Here is a 12154-nt window from a genome sequence, read left to right on the forward strand (position 1 = left end):
GAAATGTATTTAATGTGCAGTATTTTCAGATTTTCTAGCTATCTTTGTTATTGATTTGTAGCTTAATTCCATTGCAGTCTGAGAAGATATTTGTAATCTTTCTTTTAAATTTGTTTAGGTGTATTTTATGGCCCATAAGGTAGTCTATTTTGATGACTGGTCCATGTGAGCTTGAGAAAAATGTGCATTCTGCTGTTGGGTGAAGTAGTCTATAGATGTCAATTACATCCATTTGATCGATGCTATTGAGTTCAAATATGCTCTGATTTTCTGACAGCTGAATCTGTCCATTAGAGATAGAGGGGTATTGAAGTTTCCAACTATAATAGTGGATTGATCTATTTCTCCTTATAAGTTAGATCAGTTTTTGCCTCACATATTTTGATGTTATATTGTTAAGCACTTACATTTTATGTCTTATTACTGATAATTCTCCTTGCTCTGAAGTTTGCTTTGTCTGAAATTAATATAGCTACTCTTACTTTGATTAGTGTTAGCATGGTATATCTTTCTCCATCCTTTTGCTTTTAATATGTGTGTCTACTGTGACACTTTTTTAATGGGTGTATTTAGACCATTGATGCTTCAAGTGATTATTGATATAGTTGGATTAATATCAAACTTCTGTTCATTGCCCTTGTTTTGTCTTCCACATTTTTTGTCTTCTGTGTCTAAATTGAGCATTTTGTAGGATTTCTTCCATTTTCTCTCTTCTCTTAGCATATCAAGTGTAATTTTTTTGTTGTTAGTGGTTGCCTTATAGTTTACAATATACATTTACAACTAATCTAAGTCCACTTTCAAATCACACGTCACCTCATTGGTAAAGCACTTTATAACAGAGTATTTTCAATTCATCCCCCCATCTCTTACAACACTGATGTCTTTCATTTCACTTATCCATAATCTATAATCACCAAATACATTGTTGCTATTATTTGGAACAAACTGTTATCTTTAGACCAATTAATAAGAAAGATGATTTTATTTTACCTTCATTAATTCTTCTTTAACGCTCTTCCTTTATGTAGATTAAATTTCTGACCTATATCATTTCCCTTCCCTCTCTTAAGAACTTCTTTAAGCAATTCTGGTAAAGCAGGTTTACTGGTGACAAATTCCTTAAATTTTAGTGTGACAAAGTAGTTCTCCTTTGGAAGAATAATTTCACAAGGTACAGAACTCTAGGTTGGCAGGGGCTCCCCCGCTCCAAAACTTAAAATACTTCACTCTCTTCTTGCATGGTTTCAAAAACAGGTCTGATGTAATTCTTCTTGCTCCTCCTTGGGTAAGATGTTTTTACCTTCTGGTTTCTTTCAAGATTTTTTTATCTTTGACTTTTCTGTCATTTGAATATGATATGCATAGGTATAGATTTGAGTGCATTTATTCTGCTTGATGTTCTCTGAGCTCCCTCGATCTGTAGTTTGATGTCTGACATTAAATTTGGGAAATTCTCCATCATTATTGTTCAAGTATTCTTCTTCTTCTAGTATTCCCATTAATATATATCATATCTTTTGTAGGTGCCTCATAGTTCTTAGGTACTTTTTGTAGTTTTTCTCCTTGTTTTTCATTTAGATAGTTTCTACTGACCTTCAAGCTCAGATTCCTTCTTCAACTGTGTCATCTGCTAATTAGCCCATCAAAGGCATTCTTCATTTCTATTAGTTTTTATTTCTAGCATTTTAAAATTCATTTTTAGGATTTCCATCTCTCTGCTTACATTACTCCATTTCTGCATGTTGTCCACTTTTTCCATTTGAGCCATTAGCATTTTAAATTCCTTGTCTGACAGTTCAAAAACCCCTGTGATTTAGAAGAGTCTGGTTCTGATGTTGGCTCTGTTTCTTCAAAATGTTTTGGGTTTTTTTGCTTTTAATATGCCTTGCAACCTTTTGTTGAAAGCCAAACATGATGTATTGGGTAAAAGGAACTAATGCAAATAGGTCTTGGTGATGTGGTGCTAAGATGTTGGGGGAAGGAAAGTGTCCCATAATCCTGAGTAGGTCTTTTAGTGAGCCTGTGGTCCTGGCTTGTGACAAGGAAATAAATACTTCTTGGTCCTCTCCTCCCCCACCCCCACCATTTCAGTGGAATAGGAAGGCTACACTTGGATATTTCTATTCCCCTACGTGAAAAGCTAGAGGAGCTTGTAGTTGGGTGTTTCTCTTCCCCCAGGTCAGTTAGGCTCTGATAAAACCTCAGCAGGTTAATCTCTGGTAAAATAGTTTCTCTTAAGGGCAGGGCTTGTTAAGAACAGAAATGCTCTCAGTATATTTCAAAAGGGCTCACTTTCCCCTCCCCATGCTGGACAGATGAGGAAATTATTCTCCACTCTTCACTGTAAGAACCTGCTAGGGCTTCTGGAGGTAAAAACTTTAAATAAAAAGTGTGGGGGGCCCCCTTTAGACTGGGCTGCTAGGATTTTTTAACTCTCAGACTTGTCCACACTGAGCCATCAGCAATTCATGCATTACAGTTTAAGTTTTCCTAACCCAACACTGGTTTCCATAAAGGTTTATGCTTATGGGTATCTGCTCTGGGTATCTGTTCTGGTAATTGTGATTCTCCATATCCATCCATTTCTCCAATTTGAGGAGCACCAGTTGCCCTGTGACTTCCAATTCTCCTATAAATCTAAGAAGAATTGTTGATTTTCAGTTTGTTTAGCTGTCTTTATTGTTAGGACAGACTGACAACTTCCAAGCTCCTTACATGCTGGACCAGATACTGGAAGTTTTTGCTTTTTAATAACATTTATCAACCTTGAATAGACTACAAAATTTACTTACTGCTTACTATTGGCCTTGCCTCACTAGAATGTAAATTTCATTTACTATGGTCTGTTTTGTTCACCAATATATCCTACACCTAGACAGGTGCCTGGCATGTTTCTGAGTGCTCAAATATTTGCTGAGTGAATATACACCATTTCTTCATACCTAAGTTTTGGATATAAAAAACAAATGAACTTGGATGCAGAATTCTCTATCAGCTATGTCTCAAAAGGCAACTATGAGAACTTTAATTTGGATTTATACCTTATAGGCCACTTGGTTTCTATGGTCTTGGAAGTAAATGCAATCTGGTTGCAAGACTTGCCACTCCATTATTCCCTTGGATTCATTTAAACTGATCAGGATGGCTAGCCAGGAGGCCCCCCTTTTAAATTACTACTCAAACAGCTCCAAACATCTCTCTCCCAAAGCTAAACCTTTAGAAAAGAAAATGCATTCACAGTGAATCATACAATATTACAAAATCAACATGATAAAATCAAAAGAACATTGAACTAGTAGAGGCAGTCCCCAGTACCACTGTACTACTTACTAGCTAGTTGACTTAACAAGTCTTTGGATTTGATTATTTTATCTTAAAATGTCTTATTTTACCTGAAAGACAGGGATGGTCCATGTAATTTCTTTGAACCCCCAAACCTAAAGTCATTGATCCTTGACTTTACCCAAAACAAAAATTTTATTAGCAAATATTTCCACCTATAATCAACATGAAAAATTACCCACCCACACAAAAATAGCAGTTGAGAATATAAATTATACATTGTAGACTTAAGTCAAACACTTTGCTTCTAGCTTATACCTTGCATTTGGTTTAAAAGGATGCAAAGGAAAGAAGTGTGGAACTCAATCTAAATTGTTCAAATTTATGGTTGTCATAACACATGGTTTTAGTAGATTCTTAATGGAGGAAAAGTGTTGTTTAATCTGGCTTTCACCTAGTTAGCTGATTTCACCCCTGGCAGTATACATGATGTGATTCAGATGGGGAGGCTACAGTGAAGTAATAGGAATACAAAGGAGTCAGAAGACTCAGGTTCTAATTTCAATGTTGACATGATACTGCATCAGTGTATAACTCATTCAATTACCCTGGCTATTCCCTCATCTTGAATATAATGAAGCCAGATTTACATAAAAGTCAAAGGAACAGCAAGGGAAAAATGAAATTACTTAAAATATACAAATGATCCTTAAAAAAAAAACCTCAATGGTTATAACCAAAACCAATTAAGTGGAAAAAAGGATTACCAAGGTTGTCAAGTTTTTAAAGGTTCAAAATACCTTAACAATCCTCAGTGGAATTCTAGTAATCTAAATTATTTTAAAATTCAGTCTTGGACAAATAATAATATATTGTGGAGAAAAGTTATATAATAACTGCCAAAGCACTTAGGTACAAGCAAACTCTTGTTGAACCTAGAACTTGTTTTAAAGAGTTTCCTTGGTAGAAAAGTTTGTGTATTTTATTTTTTAAAAAGATTTTATTTGTCAGAGAGAGAGAGAGAGAGCAAGCACAAGCCGGGGGAGCGGCAGACAGAAAGAGAAGCAGGCTCCCTGGTGAGCAAGAAGCCCATCACGGGGTCCAGTCCCAGGACCCTGGGATCATGACCTGAGCCAAAGGCAGACGCTTGACAGACTGAGCCACCCAGCCTGTATATTTTAGAATCATGTATTTTTTTTAAAGCTGGTATGCTACATGGTATTCAAATGGGCTTAAAAAAAAGTGGGAGAAATATATTCTCTATAAAGAGTGTGTATGGGTATATGTATATAAAATGAAAAAAATAAACCCAGATACTCAGATATCTCAACTACAATAACACTAAATGAATGTGTTAAGACTAATTATGCCCTGGGGAAAGTAACAATAGGTTATTACTGTACGAAAACTAGAAAAAATTTTTTAGTTTTCATCTGCAATCTGAATAAATTAGGGGTTAGAGAATTCTTGACTGTGCAGTGTTCTTCTGAAGTTGACATCGAAGGCTAAAATGTGTAGATTACTTGCATCTATGCTGATGTTCACAGAAGGAAAAAATAAGTCACCAAACATTTTAGAAGAAAATGGTAATCATTCCAAACCCAGGATCATCCATAACTCTTCATTTAATGTTTTATTCTCTATAAACCAAAGTCTATTGGTACTTTTTAAATGGCAATCAATGCTCTCAATTGCCTCAGGATGCCTTTATTAAGCAGGAACGGGAGGTGCTTTGGAGGTTAGAAAAATTGAATGAAATCAGCAATTCCTAATTTTTTAAAGTAGATTACTCAAATAGGTGTGAAATCCATTACATTGTGACCTCCTCAATGGTGAAAATTTCTGTCTGTAATATGTGTTTGACAAGATCATTGTTTTGCACCAGGAAAGTGCTAGTTAAAATACATGGAATTGGAGTGCCTGGTTGGCTCAGTTGTTAAGCGTCTGCCTTCAGCTCAGGTCATGATCCCAGGGTCCTGGGATCGAGTCCCACATTGGGCTCCCTGCTCCGTGAGGAGCCTGCTTCTCCCTCTACCAGTCCCCCTGCTGTGTTCCCTCTCTATGTCTCTCTCTGTCAAATAAATGAATAAAATCTTTAAAAAAAAATGCATGGAATCTTTAGTAAAATTCAGCAAAACATGACCCTCCAAACAAAATTGGCCACCCAACTTAAAACAAAGTTGACTTCATTTGTTTTCATCATTATGCTTTTACTCTTTCATATTCATATAGATGTACTCACATAAACATATAGCATATATCTTCACACTTTAGAAATTAAAAGGCTAACTCCAAGCATTCTGAGTGCTACTTCTATCATAAGAAATATGGCCATTTAGATGCTTAAATAGTGAGCATTAAAACTCCCTCCCATAAATTACATTACAATTAGGTTTTCTAATTTTCAAAGTTAGCAATAAAAAAAAAACCCAAGCATTCACATTCTTCCCAAAGGAAGGAAATTTTAGTAACCACATAGTTATTCAATAAAGTGAAATATTTTAAAAGATTTGGACATTCACAATGCCTAATTTTGAAGGTAATATTTATAATATATATATTCTCTCATTAGGCATTGTTGCACTTATAATTTAAAGGAGAAATTATTACCCAGTTTTTAAAGATCTCAGTTAAAAACAATAGTTTAAGAGTTGACAGTTTCATTGCTCTGTTTGTGAGAATGCAAACTGGTACAGCCACTCTGGAAAACAGTATGGAGTTTCCTCAAAAAGTTAAGAATAGAACTACCCTATGATCCAGCAATTGTACTACTAGGTATTAGTCCAAAGTATGCGAAAAATGCATATTCGAAGGGATACATGCACCCTGATATTTATAGCAGCATTATCAACAATAGCCAAACTATCGAGAGAACCCAAATGTCCATCAACTGATGAATGGATATGTATAATGGAATATTACTCAGCCATCAAAAAATTGAAATCTTGCCATTTGCAACGACTTGGATGGAGTTAAGAGTGTATTATGCTAAGTGAAATAAGTCAATCAGAGAAAGATAAATCCCATATGATCTCACTCACATGTGGAATTTAATAAAGAAAAAGGCAAACATATGGGAAGGGGGGATAAAGGAGAGAGAGAAACAAGCCGTAAGAGACTCTTAATGATAGAGTTGTCAACTGGGGGTTGATGGAGGGAGGTGGGTGGGGGATGGGCTAGATGAGTGATGGGTATTAAGGAGGGCACTTGTTATGATGAGCACTGGGTATTGTAAGTGATGAATCACTGAATTGTACCCCAGAAACCAGTATTACACTCTTAACTACCTAAATTTGAAATAAAAATAAATGAATAAATGAGTTTCATTGCATCAATCTACAGAAGTCATTAAAGAACCAATAATCTAATCACTTAAATTTAATCTAAGTATTTTTGTATTTTATAATGGTATTCTTTTCAAGTCAGAATCTTTGGTATACATTTTAAAATTGTGCCCCTCCCAAATACATTCTCTTCCTGGGCCTGGTTTTTGCAAGCAGGTTTAAGACCATGAAAATCTAGATTTTTAGCTAGACTAGGTAAGCCAGTCTTGATCAAAGATGAGTTTAAAAAAGAAAAAATGTATAGGGGCGCCTGGGTGGCTCAGTCGGTTAATCATCTGCCTTCGGCTCAGGTCATAATCCCAGGGTCCTGGGATTGAGCTCCGCATCAGGCTCCCTGCTTCTCCTTCTCCCTCTGCCCCTCCCCACCCCACTTGTGCTCTCAAATAAATAAAATCTCTATAAAAAATGTATAAATTTGGCCAGTTATCTAAAGTCTAATCTATTCCAGAAGATTAACTAGAAAGAGTTAAATAGCATAAATGGAGAAAAAACACCATAAACAGGTTGACTAATTAGAATATGGAAAAGAACAGTAACTTTTTTAAATGAAGGAAAACAAGTTAAATCTTTAGGTGACATTTCTAGAGACAAGATATAAGGGAATCAAATTTAACAAGACTATAAGCAATCATCTAAGATTATTGGAAAGACCATGAAGAGTTGCCCCTAACATTCCTTATCTGGCACCCTCCACCCAATTCTTTGGGGAGAGAATATTGTACACAGGCCCAATCTTAAGAACAAGCAATTGGTATAATCTACCTATAAGCTTTTATCTATAAGCTTCAGGGCTGAAAACTATGCAGAAACAGTCGTTATAGACAAGAATCACTGTCAACAGAATTTTCTGTGAGGACAGACATGTTCTGTATTTGCACTAATATAGTAGTCAGCAGCCACTTATGGGTATTGAGAACTTCCTATGTTGACTACGGTGACTAAGGAATTAAAGTTAAATCTTTTTTTTTTAAAGATTTTATTTATTTGACAGAGAGAGAGGGAGAGAGGGAGAGAGCAAGCACAGGCAGGGGGAGCAGCAGGCTCCCTGCTGAGCAAGGAGCCCCATGTGGGGCTTGATCCCAGCACCCTGGGATCATGCAAAGGCAGCCGCTTAATGGACTGAGCCACCCAGGTGCCCCTAAAGTTAAATCTTTATTCAATTTTAATCTAAATTTAAACAGTCACATGTCTAGTAAATAGCAATGGTTTTGGACAGTGCAGACTCCTGGAAAAATTGGAATGGAAACTAAAATGATATTGAAGCAGAATACACTGAGAAGTTAGAAAAAGTGAACTCTGAATGAAATTGGCTATTTCCTAAAGACCCTGGTTTCCTTTCCAATTCTATCATAGCTACTTCGTTTATTTTGAGAGAGACAGTGCACGTGAGCAGGGGGAGGGGCAGAGGGAGACAGAGACTCTCAGACTCCATGCTGAGCATGGAGCCAGACGTGGGGCTTGATCTCACAATCCTGGGATCATGACCTGAGCTGAACTCAGGAGTCGGTTGCTTAACCAACTGAGCCACCCAGGCACCCCCTATCTATGCAAAAGCTAAATGTTGGAGTTCACCAGGATTGCATCCTGGAGGATTCCATTCTCTTCCCATTCAACATGTGCTCCCTAGGAAATTCTTGTTTCAATTATCATCTATATGCTGGATCTTCTGTCTCCAGGTCTAACCTTCTAAGCACCAGACTTACTTATCCAAATGCTTACTTGACATCTCCAAGAATATTAAGAGGAAAGATGACAGTTATATCACATTGTGCATAGGACTAATATTTGTGACCTTCCCTGATAACTTTTCTTCAGCCGATTAGACAGTTCCCACTGGGTAAGGTCTCCTTTACCTTTATGGATTTTGTTCTCATGAACATTTAACAACACAATTTAAATAATGTTCTTTATTAGCCAATATCCCAACTTTCTTTCTCTAGGAGTCTTGTGCTCAATTTTCACCTTTAGGTACTGAGACATCCTAAATGGTAGAGCAGACTTTCTTATTGAAAGCTTACAAAACAAAATGCATTTTCTCAGGAAGGCTCAGAGAATGAGGGAATTACCTCTAATAATTCAATGTCTCCATGATATATTCATTATATACTCTAATAGAAAAATCAAAACAGAAAAAAAAAAACCCAGTTTGTGGTTTTATATAGTAAACAATATAAATAACTATACTGAAGTTAACTCTTGACCACATAAAACGCTTTGTCGCGTTTTTTTGCACCTATTTTTGTATACCTTATGGATGCCATTTGCTGTTCTACGGTTTTCCAGATTAAATGGTCGTGAAGAGTCACTTCTCTTAGTTCCACATTTTGTTCGATGACACTGCAAAGATTGATTTCATGTTCCGATTTCAGTCACATGTAGCATTGGAAATTTTTTAAAAGATTCAATCGGAAAACATTTACAAATACATTATATTGAATACCTTAATACAGAATGGCTGACTAAAAAATTAAGATAATTTTTATGTGGTCAAAATAATCAACAATATAATTCCAGTGAAAAGTACATTTTCTGACAGGTGTTTTATACCTTCTGACCTTGAATCATAATTCAGAATAGCTAAGTATTCACCACAGCATAAACCCTGTTAAACATCAGTGGAAGCCTGAGCTTTACTAGGAGAAAAGTCAAAACTGTTAAATACTGTTTTCAGATACTATCATTTTTGCAGTGTTCTATCTTGTAACTGTGTTCTATACCTTATAAACTCTGTACTGCGCAAATTATCATGTACCTAATTAAAAACAAGTTCTGACATGCAGGTTAAAATATAATCAAAGGACACTATTCACCTATTCATCATACAAAATATTTGTTACACTCTTATTTAGCAATTACAAGACAGTGTGGTGAACTCTGCTAAAAATGAGTTTTGAAGTGAGAAAAGTAAAACACTAAACAAGGAAAGATTATATATTAGTATACTTTTCTATTAAAGACAAATATTAAAAAAAGATTCGAGCCACACATAAATTCCCTTTAGTAGTGGGCACCAGGTTTTAAGTGCTAGCTAGCTAGACAGATTTACTGAATAATAATTTCTACAAAATTATTTAAAGAAAATTGTATAGACAACTGAAGCAAACGGTATTTGTATATTAAGCCTGACTAGACCGGTGGAAGATTAAATTCTCCATATAAATAATATCAGTAATGATAAAAGGTAACTTAATAACATATGAAATCTAATTAATAATGTCATTGGTAAAGCCCCTTTTAGATTTTCCAAGAGCATTTTTATTAGCACTTAGAACATACAAAATGCTTATAATGTCATTTAAATATTATTCAATTATTATTAGGATTGTTAGGATACAGCTCTAATAATCTGCACAAAGACTGAATCTCCCCACTAGCCCACTTAGTATCATTGTGCAAATGAGGAAGAAAAAAATGCTCCTTCCTCAAGATTCTTTACTTCCATCTGCCAGAAATTTGACATAATATGCTGATTTTGTTACAACAAGGCACTTGACTGCCATCTGCTGAAAACCTGTCCTAATATACAAATCTATGATGTGCATACATCCCCCAACATGCAGTGCTGTTGCACACGGCACAGCCTGCAAAACCTACACGTGATGGCCCTGCCCACACTACTCTTAATGATCCAGACGCTAACAGTAGGGGCGTAATCATCCTACCAAACTTTAAAGGTCCCCAATCTAAAAAACCATAAATTACTATCCAGCTCAAGTCCTGATCATTAACAAGAATTTACATTCAAAACTGTTTATACCTAGAATGTGTATGTCAGCAGGATAGTTAACAAGGTTATAAAGTTTTTTTTTTTTTTTTTAAGGGTAATAATGACCCAACTTCAGTTTTAAGAGTTTAAAAATCTCCCCAAAAATGTATTTATATTTCAATGTTAAAAATAAATTGCACAGGGATGCCTGGGTGACTCAGTTAAGTGTCCGAATCTTGATTTCGGCTTAAGTCGGGCTCAGCACTGGGGAGTGGAGCCGGCTTGAGATTCTTTCTTTCCCTCTGCCCCTCCCCACCCCGCTTGCTCTCACACTCTCAAAAAACTAATAAATAAATAAATAAACAAACCCACAAATGTTTCCTTAAAATTAGTGTTGTCAGGTTAAGAAGGCATTCTAGTCAATAACAAAGTACTGGTACCTTTTTATAAAATATTATCTTAATACTTTCTTTATATTACAACACTCAAGATATCCTCTCATATTCATCAAGATAAAAAACTTCTGCACAGCATAGGAAACAGTCAACAAAACAAGGAGGCAACCCACAGAATGGGAGAAGATATTTGCAAATGACACTACAGATAAAGGGCTGGTATCCAAGATCTATAAAGAACTTCTCAAATTCAACACCCAAAAAACAAATAATCAAGTCAAAAAGTGGGCGGAAGATATGAAAAGACACTTCTCTGAAGAAGACATACAAACGGCTAACAGACACATGAAAAAATGTTCATCATTAGCCATCAGGGAAATCCAAATCAAAACCACACTGAGACTACCTTACGCCAGTTAGAATGGCAAAAATGGACAGGGAAAGAAACAACAAATGTTGGAGAGGTTGTGGAGAAAGGGGAACCCTCTTACACTGTTGGTGGGAATGCAAGTTGGTACAGCCACTTGGGAAAACAGTGTGGAGGTTCCTCAAAAATTTAAAAATAGAGCTACCCTATGACCCAGCAATTGCACTACTGGGTATTTACCCCAAAGACACAGATGTAGTGAAAAGAAGGGCCATATGCACCCCAATGTTCATAGCAGCAATGTCCGCAATAGCCAAACTGTAGAAAGAGCCGAGATGCCCTTCAACAGATGAATGGATAAAGAAGATGTGGTCCATATATACAATGGAATATTACTCAGCCATCAGAAAAGATGAATACCCAACTTTTACATCAACATGGCTGGGACTGGAGGAGATTATGCTAAGTGAAATAAGTCAAGCAGAGAAAGTCAATTATCATATGGTTTCACTTATTTGTGTAACATAAGGAACAGCATGGAGGACATTAGGAGAAGGAAGGGAAAAATGGGGGGGGGGGAATTGGAGGGAGAGATGAACCATGAGAGACTATGGACCTGAGAAACAAACAGGGTTTTAGAGAGGAGGGGGGAGGGGGGGGACTGGTTAGCCCGGTGATGGGTATTAAGGAGGGCACGTACTGCATGGAGCACTGGGTGTTATACGAAAACAATGGATCGTGGATCACTACATCAAAAACTAATGATGTATTGTATGGTGACTAACATAACATAATAAAAATTAAAAAAAAAAGATATCCTCTCATATACCAAATCAACATCATAATTCATTTACATATTCAAATTCTCAGAGATGTGAAAATCAACCAAACAGGGCCACATGTCTTCAAATTGCCCAAACTGGCTCTTAAAGGCTAAACTAACCAAAAGAATAAAAAATATAGAGCAAGAGAAAAGTTTTAGCAAAGATATTTGGCATACCATCTTTCTTATCCTTTGGTATAGGCAAAAGGAAACCTTTCTTTATAAGTTGTTCAT

This window comes from Halichoerus grypus, chromosome 7 (assembly GCF_964656455.1).
Source record: "Halichoerus grypus chromosome 7, mHalGry1.hap1.1, whole genome shotgun sequence".
Lineage (NCBI taxonomy): Eukaryota > Metazoa > Chordata > Mammalia > Carnivora > Phocidae > Halichoerus > Halichoerus grypus.